Source organism: Carassius carassius, chromosome 36 (assembly GCF_963082965.1).
Source record: "Carassius carassius chromosome 36, fCarCar2.1, whole genome shotgun sequence".
NCBI lineage: Eukaryota > Metazoa > Chordata > Actinopteri > Cypriniformes > Cyprinidae > Carassius > Carassius carassius.
Window position 1 is genome coordinate 17,661,310 of NC_081790.1, and position 12,281 is coordinate 17,673,590.

Genomic DNA, 12,281 nt, shown 5'->3' on the forward strand with positions numbered 1-12,281 from the left:
ACACTCTCACACAGACACACTCACTCACTCACTCACTCACTCACTCACTCACACACAGACACACTCACTCACACACACACACAGTCACTCACACAGACACTCTCACACAGACACACTCACTCACTCACTCACAGACACACTCACTCACTCACAGACACACTTACACACAGACACACTCACTCACACACACAGTCACTCACACAGACACTCTCACACAGACACACTTACACACAGACACACTCACTCACTCACTCACTCACAGACACACTTACACACAGACACACTCACTCACACACACAGTCACTCACACAGACACTCTCACACAGACACACTCACTCACTCACTCACAGACACACTCACTCACACACAGACACACTTACACACAGACACACTCACTCACACACACACAGTCACTCACACAGACACTCTCACACAGACACACTTACACACAGACACACTCACTCACTCACTCACAGACACACTCACTCACACACAGACACACTTACACACAGACACACTCACTCACACACAGACACACTCACTCACTCACTCACTCACACACAGACACACTCACTCACACACAGACCAAAGAGAGAATAAGAAAAAGACAGGCAAAGACCAAAGGGAGAAGAAGAAAAAGACAGGCAAAGACCAAAGGGAGAAGAAGAAAAAGATAGGCAAAGACCAAAGAGAGAAGACGAGAAAGATGCAAAAACAGAGACAAGGGAAATGAAGAAATGGTCAGAAAAAAAGGGAGAGCAGGAGAAAGTCAGTGAAAGAAAAAAGGTAAACATTTTAAAAGGTAAGTTATTTTTACTAAAATGATGTCTCCATAATTGATCACTTATAGTCTTGTGTGTTTCTTCTCACTTTAGTAACACAAGACAGGAGTCCAAAAACAACATGTAGCAGCAAGCAGATCCATATAGAAGATACTATCAGAACAACCAATGTAAATGACAACCAATGACAGCTCTTCCCTGTGTAAATAGACAATACATATTATTGTACAGAGAAAATTTTATGTAAATACAATTTTACAGAGGATACAGCTGTTAAACAGAATGTTGTTCTGTGTTTTTTATTTTTCTTCTTTTTTTCTTACAGATACAACTCCAGATGTCTATACATCATTGCTGTGTGAAGACTGCTGAAGAGAAGTAACAAGTAGGGCTTTAAAAAAAAAAAAAAAAAAAAAAAAAAAAAAAAAAAAAAAAGGATTGACAAAAGGAGGGAAACAAGAGATGTAGAGGGCCCCATGTCTGTGTTTGCCTTGGGCCCCAAAATGTCTAAATCCGCCCCTGATTAAGATAGATAGATAGATAGATAGATAGATAGATAGATAGATAGATAGATAGATAGATAGATAGATAGATAGATAGATAGATAGATAGATAGATAGATAGATTGATTGATTGATTGATTGATCGATCAGTGGTTACATCACGTTCTGATTTTTGTTGCCACACTTAATAGAAACAGACACCAGCATTGTAGTCTACTCACCCAGGAAACAGTTCTTGTCTTTAGTGCAGTGGCGGATCTAGAAAATTTTGCATGGGGGGGCAAAGGGGTGGCAAGAGGTCTTGGCAGGGTGGCAGGGGTACATGGAATCCCTATATATGAATTGCTTTAAAAAAAAACACAAAAACACTTTTAAACTACAGTAGTTATTGTTTAATCATGCACACTACAACGTTTTTTTAATTCACAACACACACACCAGTTATGTTTAGACTACTTAATTCTATTGTATTTGTTATTTCCCCAGTTGTAACCTGGTTTCATTGCTGTGATATCTGAGAGGAATTGGATTTAATAGGACTGCTTAGGTTTAGCTAATCAAATGATCGATCTCCTAACTGGCACTGTATTGTGTGTTGTAACGTAACAGCCCAAACTAAAATTGGGTATTTTTATTTAAAGTAATTAGTTAATTATTAAAGCGATTTAAGGGAATAAAGAAAAAGAAAGGCTTGTTGTATTAGTGAAATAATTGTAACTATTTGCAACTAATATTTTATTTTTAATTTACATAAATGAATCAAGGAAATTATAGCATATTTTCAATTCAAAAAGGCAAAATTTAATAAATAAATAAAAAAAGTTGAACTTTTCTATTGTAAAACAGTCAAATATTAAATTATCTACTTACATTTTACCAGGCATTTGTTAACTTTATAATGTTAACTAATAATTTTGACATTGATGAGCTAGACCGCTGAACTTTTAGTCTTCATAACAACAAACAGAGCGTTGCGTAATGTAGTGCATCAGAGCAGCATTAATAATAATATCAAGTGAATCTCGTATCTGCATCTTAAGTTTATTGCCAATAATAATGACAGGTTTGCGAACGTGAACTCGGTGAGCTCGCGCAAAACACATCTTCAGCACAGCGACTCATTTAAACGCCTCTGATTGGCCGATGTGATCAACAGACATGTCTGTGATTGGCTACAATGCTCAACGTTGCAAAAGCACGTCAAAAGTACCTTTAATGCAAAGGGAAAAATATAAATAAAAATGTAATATGCACTGTTCATGATTAGTTAATCGCGGCCGCTGTAATCTTATTCACATTTGTTTTTCTGATGAATTGTTTTTCTCTGTGAGAAAGACAAGTTAACAAAATATTCGGGGCTTTACTAAAAACTTTCGGGGCTTAAGCCCCATTAGCCCAGCCCTAGCGCTGCCCCTCAATATTTTATATTTTTTATTAAGCTGTTCTTGTCTTTACTAAAATCAAAATCAGGCTAATCAAAGAGAAGAGTGCTCTTCCAAATCACGAGGGAGCGATTTGACCGCTGATTTTGCCTAACGTAATAGACTCGCTGTTTTTGCTGATGCTGAATCGTCTTTAGCATACAATACATTCATTACAAATTTAACTTTAAGTTAAACGTGTGTTTAAACTACACCTGGGGAAACTCACTTCACCTTCAGATGATCTGACCGGGGCAGCTCAGTCTCTGGTTTCAGGACCACCGCACCGAAGCAGACTCGCTGCGTGTATGAGCCAGACTGAGCGAACGCCGCTCTGCACGTTTGAATCAGGGACGTAACTAAGTATTTGAGGGGCAGGGGGGAAGGGCGAATAATACATTTAAAATTAAAAATTAAATTGTTCACTTTTGGTAAATGTATTGGACATAGTGGTGGGTTGTTTTTGTAAGTACAGTTTTTGGATCATTAAAGTTAGGGGGGCAGCTGGGGGGGGCAAGGCTCTAGAGTGGGGGGGCACCTGCCCCCCCTTGCCCCCCTGTAGATCCGCCCATGCCTCAGTGAAATGCGCTGCGCACATCTGAATATTTAGGTTGAACTTTTCTTGAACAGTGTTGTAAATGCAACTTAACCTCTGATTCCTTGTGTCCTTTTTTGGAAGGCCAAAGAAATAAGTTTCACTTTCACAATGAAACACACAGCATCTCCACAACATGGCAGTGGAGGCAGATGTGAAAAGTTATGCCTTCTTTCTTTGCGTGAACATATCTTCCTACACAGTGATGTAGACATGTGGGGCGTTTTAGGAGGGCGTGGACGAGTTAGAGATATTGTTAGTAATCAGTTGGACAAAATATATAACACTAGCTAGTTGTTTTTGGATATTTTAATGCAAATATCTTAAAAATTGTACCTTTAAGACCCCTTACAATTATTCTAATCCTTACAATAACCTGCTATCTAGATAAATATTGTATCTAGGGCTTGACAGAAAAGAGCAAACGTGTAGCAGCAATAACTACAGTTTAGCTTAACGTTACCTGTCCAGAAGAGATTGTGTAAGATTGTCGTGTTGTTTGAAACCCGTTTACTCCATCTTTTAAATGCACCGCCAATGTTGACCCTTGTTTTACTCTGTTGTCTGTCTAGAGTAGTTGCATTTTGGCAAATCTTTGAATTTTGGCTTCTACTTCTGTAACAGAATCAAGTTGATTTTCGATGCAATGTACCAGTCAAAGTTACTAGGTAACGTTAGCCCAATAGCTATTTTTGTTGTTGTTGTTGTCCATAAAAAAAAGCAGCTTGTAAAAGTAGCCCAATTAGGGTCCCACACACAGTCTAAACACCCATTTGCTCAGCCTGCTGTCGTAGCCACGCCCCAAACTCTGCAAGAGACGGATCTGAGCGCAGGGGTTGCACATAGCCTAGTGTTAGACGACGAACCTAAAGTCCACTCTGTAAAGATCCAACACGGACTAAAGGTACTTGGAAAATGCATAATCTAATATAATTATGTTTGAAAACAATGTTCCACTACTGTGATATATACACAGCCTATTGATATGTATTCAAATATATGAGGCTGTACAGCCATCTAGTGGTTAACCATTACACCAAAGTTACAGGTGAAAAGATGTTAAATGCATACTACTGGTAAATAAATATTTCCTTCAAATTAATATTCTAAAATATTTATTATATGAACACCCCCCCCCCCCATAAATTAATATATTTATCAATATATTTTCTCTGTGATTTCTTTGTCAATCGTTCCATAACTTCTCACATAACTGTCATTCACAGAGACCGCATGTTGCTGCAGGGGGTTCTGATAAAAAAAGGCCTAGGCTATATTCACTCTTCTATGTAGGTACATAAGATGCCGCAGAAACATCCCCCAAACCATGACACTTCCTCTTCTACCTTTCACTGACTTCTTTATGCACTCTGGGTTCTGTCTTTCCCCAGTTTGACGATAAACATTATGTTTCCCATTTAACCCAAATAAATGAAACTTTTAAATAAGCAGTGTTGAACTGATTGCCCATTGAGACTCTTCTCATTATCCTGTCCTTCATGGTCCACCAGCCTTTTGGGGGACTCAAATGAATTAGTGACATAAAAAATCAATATTCTAGAAACCACCGATTTGGAACAGCCAACTTCTCTTGCAAGGGCTGCTGTTGCTATCAGTGTTCTATTTCAAATTTCTCATTTAAGTTTTTTTAATACGGTGCTTCAGAATATATTTATCTCATGAAATATGCCTAAAAACCTCTAAATTTAGGAAATTGTTGGTTGTTCTGTAATTTTGATCATACTATAAAGTTGCTTATAAAATATGAAAAGTTGTGTTTAGAAAGTCTATTCATAGTAAAATAAATAACTGAATAATCTTGCTCTTTACTTTTCATACAATTCTGAAAGTAAAAAAGCAAATAAAATACACAAGTCTCTATTGTACATTCCAGTTTTCTATTAATATAAATGTCTAAATCAGTCAAAATAATCTTGAATAAATACAATGATAAAACAAAGGAATTTTCTTTTCTTGTCAACAAATGAAATGTTTAGATTAAATCTTTCTACAGCGTTTAACTGAATAAATCCTATGTATTTTGTGAGACACATCCTTTGTACTTGTAAGACACTTCTGTTATTGATACATAACTTATTTGGTATTTTCCGAGCTTTGATCCAATATATTACCATTAGAGAAGAGCAGACAAACTTTGCAGGAGGGAAAGAGACCGAACAAAGAGCATTTCTTATACGTTAACCGTGTGGATGGCGTGAACGTGTGAAACAGTGCGTCACGGTAACCCTGTTGTCATTATAAACATTAGCAACGTTAATTTAAGAAAACTTTAAGTTATCTAACGGTAAAAGGTTTTCGTTTATCAGTTTTCCCGGTAAAAAAAAAAAAAAAAATTCACACTCGACCATAGTATCTTTTTAGATATAATTTCCGGTCCAGAAGTCACGTGGGGATGTAGCTCAGTGGTAGAGCGCATGCTTCGCATGTATGAGGTCCCGGGTTCAATCCCCGGCATCTCCACTTTTTTTTCGACAATAAATTAATCAAAGAAGTCATATGATGCGATTTAAATTTTTTCTTTTTGAAATGTCACAAACTCTTTGTGCATAACGAATCTGTAAAGTTACAAAGACTAAAGTCTCAAATACAAAGAGATATTCTTTATAAAAGTGAATACTCGTCCACGCCCTCCTAAAACGCCCCACATGTCTACATCACTGTGTAGGAAGATATGTTCACGCAAAGAAAGAAGGCATAACTTTTCACATCTGCCTCCACTGCCATGTTGTGGAGATGCTGTGTGTTTCATTGTGAAAGTGAAACTTATTTCTTTGGCCTTCCAAAAAAGGACACAAGGAATCAGAGGTTAAGTTGCATTTACAACACTGTTCAAGAAAAGTTCAACCTAAATATTCAGATGTGCGCAGCGCATTTCACTGAGGACAAGGACTGTTTCCTGGGTGAGTAGACTACAATGCTGGTGTCTGTTTCTATTAAGTGTGGCAACAAAAATCAGAACGTGATGTAACCACTGATCAATCAATCTATCTATCTATCTATCTATCTATCTATCTATCTATCTATCTATCTATCTATCTATCTATCTATCTATCTATCTATCTATCTATCTATCTATCTATCTATCTATCTGCCTGCCTGCCTGCCTGCCTGTCTGTCTGTCTGTCTATAGATCAGTGGATGAAACGCTACTTGAGTTCTTGGAAACTGCTTTGTTTATCCGCTATACTTGCAGAATAGCGCTGCCTTTCCACTATTGAGTTTACAATAGATTTGTAAAAAATGTCACCAATGTATGTCATTCAATCGAGAATTGCAATAGTGACTCAGATCATCGTTCTGAGAGAAAACTTGAAAATGCAATAAGGTGTTTCGCCTGTGTAAAAACACCAAGGGAAGGAGGTCGCTGAGAAGACATCTGTTAATGTCACTGACTCACTCAACAAAAGAATCACGTTGCTGTGTGTTTTTGAAAGCCTATACAATGTGCAGATATGCATATAAGCTCAAAATATGAATGCAACGGATTTATTTACACGTTAAGCATTTTCCTCTCATATAAAGGCTCTTAATGCACCGAGACTTCAGATCATCAGAACCTGGGGATATCCTTGCAAAACATGTCGCAGTGTTTACATTAGCCTACAGCTTATAAATTAATCACTTTAAGATCGCGATCTCAATTCAAACACCGACACGATCTTATTCCTGAATGACAACGATTCAGTTATGTCTATTATGACAGCGTCAGTGGAGTGTGAGAAGCACGGTTTGTCGCTACCCATTAATGCATCATTCAGTCTGCTGCTGATCCAGAAAGAGCAACAGTCTTTTCAACCACACATTATTATTTATGTGTTACAGATGCTTCCTTAACGTGCAAGCATCGCCGACCAGTTTATTATTGTTTCACTTTCACACCACGTTAAACATCACTCTCTTACTTGATCTGAACAAACTGTGCATCAATTGAAAGTTTAAAGACTCTAGCTTCGATATTTGACCAATGTTTTGTTAAAACATTGTTGCAGTGACAGATATTTAGTCATTTATGTCAGGAGTGCAAAATAATAAATCCGTATTATGCAGGGGCGTAGCCATCTTTTCAGAAGTGAGGAGGACAGAAATTAAACACACACACATATATATATACAGTATATATGTATGCATAGTATTACAATATAATATAAAACATTACAAGTCAACAGTTTTTGAACAGTAAGATTTTTTATGTTTTTAAAGAAGTCTCTTCTGCTCCCCAAGCCTGCATTTATTTGATCCAAAGTACAGCAAAATCAGTAATACTGTGAAATATTTTTACTATTTAAAATAACTGTTTTCTATTTGAATATATTCTAAAATGTAATTTATTCCTGTGATCAAAGGTGACTTTTCAGCATCATAACTCCAGTCTTCAGTGTCACATTCTTCAGAAATCATTCTAATATGATGATTTGATGATTATCAATATTTAAAACTGACGAGTATGTTTTTTTTTCAGTATTCTTCGATTGAATAGAAAGATCCAAAGATCAACATTTATGTGAAATAAAAAGCGTTTGCAACATTATACACTATATAATTCAAATGCTTAGAGTCAGTATAATTTTTTTAATTTTTTTTGGTAAAGAAATTAATACTTTTATTTAGCAAGGAGTCTTTAAATTGACCAAAAGTGATAATAAAGACATCATTTTACAAAAGATTTATGTTTCAGATAAATGCTGTTCTTCTGATCCTTCTATTCATCAAAGAAACCTGTAAAAAATATATATACCCAGCTGTTTTCAACATAATAAGTGGGGTTTTTTGTTGTTGTTGTTTGTTTGGTTTGAGCATCAAATCAGAATATTAGAATTATTTCTGAAAGATCGTGTGACTGGAGTAATGATGCTAAAAATTCAGCTTTAAAATCTCAATAAATTACACTTTGAAATCTTTTCAAGTAGAAAACAGTTATTTTAAATAGGCTAGTGAAAATATTTCTAAATATTACTGTTTTGCTGTAATTTGGATCTAATAAATTCAGGCTTGGTGAACAGAACAGACTTCTTTAATAAACATTAACAAGCTTCTGTTAAAAACTGTTGACTGGTAGTGGATGCTATAGGCAACCTTAATTTTTCTCTCATTTGTAGCTTTTAATAGCCTTAGAAATCTACTACAAACACTTCTTTAATCACATAAGGCAGAATACTGTAATAAATGATATGTCAATTAGCACTGCATTGTTCATATGCTTAATTTATCACCTGCTGGAGATGACTTGAAAAACCATATATTGTCGCATTCGTATGTTTAATATCTTTGTGTTTCCAAAAGTTTCTGTTATTCTGTGTAAACAACTGTTTTCAAACAGTGATAGCTGGATGCTGTTGCCCATATTAAGAGTTTCCTGGTATGACTTTCTGTGCGAGAGCACCCTCGGGCGTCAAGTATGAATGAAACACACACTGCATGACAGTTTAGCGCTCTGTGATCTCGCATTCTGGGTCCAAATAAAACATCAGATCATGCGCAGACTGTCTCTTTGAGTTTGAATCTAGATTTATTCACACCAGCTCTTGAAAACCTTTATGCGAACACACTTGACCGAAAAAGTGCGGGGGACGAATTTCCATGAGAATAAAAGTGGGGGGGACACGTCCCCCGCGTAATCTTCGCCCCTGGTATTATGCCACATTTTGAATAGAAATTCACCACTCATTCACATTCAGTCACGTCAGCAGCGGTTTATTTGTGTTCACATAGACTCACTGAACAGCGTCAATAAGGATTTATAGACCAAAGATGCATATCTGCGGAGATATATAGATATATTTACTGATGTTTACTTCATATTTCTTCAGACATAATCATCATTTCCATTCATTTTCCACTGATTTACGTGATCTGATAATAAATAGCCTCTCCCAGCACTCTCTGTGTGTTTGCTTCCATGCACTAGGGATGTGCACATCGATGCTGCAGTATCGATATATCGATACTCAGAAGCTTCTATTTTGGTATCGATATTTTCTGCAAAGTCTGATACTTAATTATATTTATAATTTCTTTATAACTAAATGTTTTAAGCAGTGTGTGCAGGCCAATCGGGACGATGTGTCTATGATATAAAAAGAAAAGGTCTCGCGGACGTGGTGGTATGACGTTGACACCGATTGGTCTGCGGCTGCGCGCAGTGCAATGTGCCATTCACCATCACAACACGGCATGCACGGTCGCAACTTGCGCGAAAGATGACAGCAATACCGCCGCTCCCTATACGCAGAATACGCAGTCTGCGTAGGGCACCAAATCCCAGAGGGGGCACCATCCCAGTTGCTCAAAAAAAAATTCCTGCACCATTCTCTCATCCGACCTCGCGACCGCTCGCACCTCATGTTTGCGGCTGAATGTTCATAATTGATGGATGGACATCTATGCCTGGGTAAAGGGCTCACATGGGCTCAAACACAAATTCGAAGCTCAATAGCATTTGAGGAGAAAGACTTGCAGTCATAAAACAATTGTAATGTGTTCATTTAGGTGTCAGCTACAATGCACACCTTATACATTTTAAATATATATTAAAATAAATGATAAAACATTTAGGTAAAAATGAGGCCCGTTTACCACTTTCAGGCACATTCCTGTAAAAGTTTTTTTTTTTTTTTTTTTTTTCAGGTTCCCTTACAAAAATTACCCATTGTTTTAACAATAACACCACAAATCATCGTTCTTGTAGACATGGTAGCTGCAAATTTATATATATATATTAATATATATATTAAATTAAGATTATTTTGAAAAATCACATACACTTTTAAAATTATAAGCAGTATCAATATTGGTATCGGTATCGTTAAAATTTTAACTAAAAGTATCAGTATCGATCACATGGAAAAAATGTGCTATCGCCCATCCCTACCGTGCACTCGAGCTGCGACCCAGACAGTCTCTGATTGGACCTTCGGCTTGTCAATCTGACAGTCCCAAAACTGGACAGCATCAGATGTTTTTTTACAACTATTTTCCCCCTAATATAACCTAGCCTATATTAGGGGGAAAATAGTTGTAAAAAACGGCGGGAAGGCAGCGGGTTGATAAACGTGTACGTGACTCAAATGTTAAATGTGTATTTACAACACACTCTTCCAAGCGAGGTCCTTTTTATTCCTGAAATATGAACTTGTGTGTGATAGTTGTGTCATATAGCTCCGGATGACTGCTCACTGACAGCATCAGTCGTTCCTCCATGTTGAATGAGTGACTCCTAGCAGGCTCCTGATTGGTTAACGCAGCGCAAATTGACGCCAAAGTAAAAAATGTTCAACTCGGGCGGCAGACGCGAATTTGCGTCAAACGCTTAAATGCACAAAAAGCACCATTCGCGCTTAATGCACGAAATGATCAATTCTCGTCATTCGAATTCGCGTCTTCCGCGCCGCGCTAAACGCCTCATTCATGCCGCGAGACCGTAAGTTATGACTATAACTATGGATCTATGAGACCGAACGATGACCGTCACCACGGTCTTACCTTGAATGACGCCATTCCTCCGCCTATCCTCGAGACCTAATATCAACAATGTCAGGTGACTGATCTTAGGGGTTGGCTATATAACATCCAGGTGAACCAACCACTTCCTCTTGCCTGGAACGCCCCAGTTCGTCCCGAGTGACAAAGGATGGTGATGGTCATCGTTCGGTCTCATAGATCCATAGTTATAGTCATAACTTATGATCTATTTCGACCTCACTCAGACCGTCACCACGGTCTTACCTTGGATGACTTATACCACCAGGGTCACGAGGGACTAGTATACTAGTATACTCCCCTGTTTATTTAGCGGCAGATAAAACCACAGACCCAAAAGTATTTGGATTTGCCACATTAATCCTATAAAATCTCGTAAACGTGCATGAGCTGCTCCAAGAGGCTGCGGCACAGATGTCTGAGAGTGCTACCCCCTTCAGTGCCGCCCAGGAAGTGGCCATGCTCCTGGTAGAGTGAGCAACCAGATCACCAGGGATAGGTAGACAAAGGATGGTATCCACAATCCAATGTCACCTTTTATTTATATAGCGCTTTAAACAAAATACATTGCGTCAAAGCAACTGAACAACATTCATTAGGAAAACAGTGTCAATAATGCAAAAATGATAGTTAAAGACAGTTCATCATTGGATTCAGTTATGTCATCTCTGTTCAGTTAAATAGTGTCTGTGCATTTATTTGCAATCAAGTCAACGATATCGCTGTAAATGAAGTGTCCCCAACTAAGCAAGCCAGAGGCGACAGCGGCAAGGAACCGAAACTCCATTGGTGACAGAATGGAGAAAAAAACCTTGGGAGAAACCAGGCTCAGTTGGGGGGCCAGTTCTCCTCTGACCAGACGAAACCAGTATTTCAATTCCAGGCTGCAGCAAAGTCAGATTGTGCAGAAGAATCATCTGTTTACTGTTTACTCTTGTCCTGGTGCTCCTCTGAGACAAGGTCTTTACAGGGGATCTGTATCTGGGGCTCTAGTTGTCCTGGTCTCCGCTGTCTTTCAGGGATGTAGAGGTCCTTTCTAGGTGCTGATCCACCATCTGGTCTGGATACGTACTGGATCCAGGTGACTGCAGTGACCCTCTGATCTGGACACAGACTGGATCTGGTGGCCACGGTGACCTCGGAACAAGAGAGAAACAGACAAATATTAGCGTAGATGCCATTCTTCTAATGATGTAGCAAGTACATAGGTTGTTATGGGAAGTGTTTCCGGTTCCGGTTTACCTAATTAATGCAGCCTAAAAATCCTTTAACGGATTTTGATAATAAAAGCATATTAGTATGTTATGTGTATGCCAGGTTAAAGAGATGGGTCTTTAATCTAGATTTAAACTGCAAGAGTGTGTCTGCCTCCCGAACAATGTTAGGTAGGTTATTCCAGAGTTTGGGCGCCAAATAGGATAAGGATCTGCCGCCTGCAGTTGATTTTGATATTCTAGGTATTATCAAATTGCCTGAGTTTTGA

General features: G+C 38.0%; 1 non-coding gene across 1 annotated transcript; it reads left to right on the forward strand.

The window, feature by feature from the left end:
- Nucleotides 1-5,710: 5,710 nt before the first annotated feature.
- Nucleotides 5,711-5,782, forward strand: trnaa-cgc (transfer RNA alanine (anticodon CGC)). Its single transcript has one exon. It is a non-coding gene; the product is annotated as a tRNA-Ala (tRNA).
- Nucleotides 5,783-12,281: the final 6,499 nt, after the last annotated feature.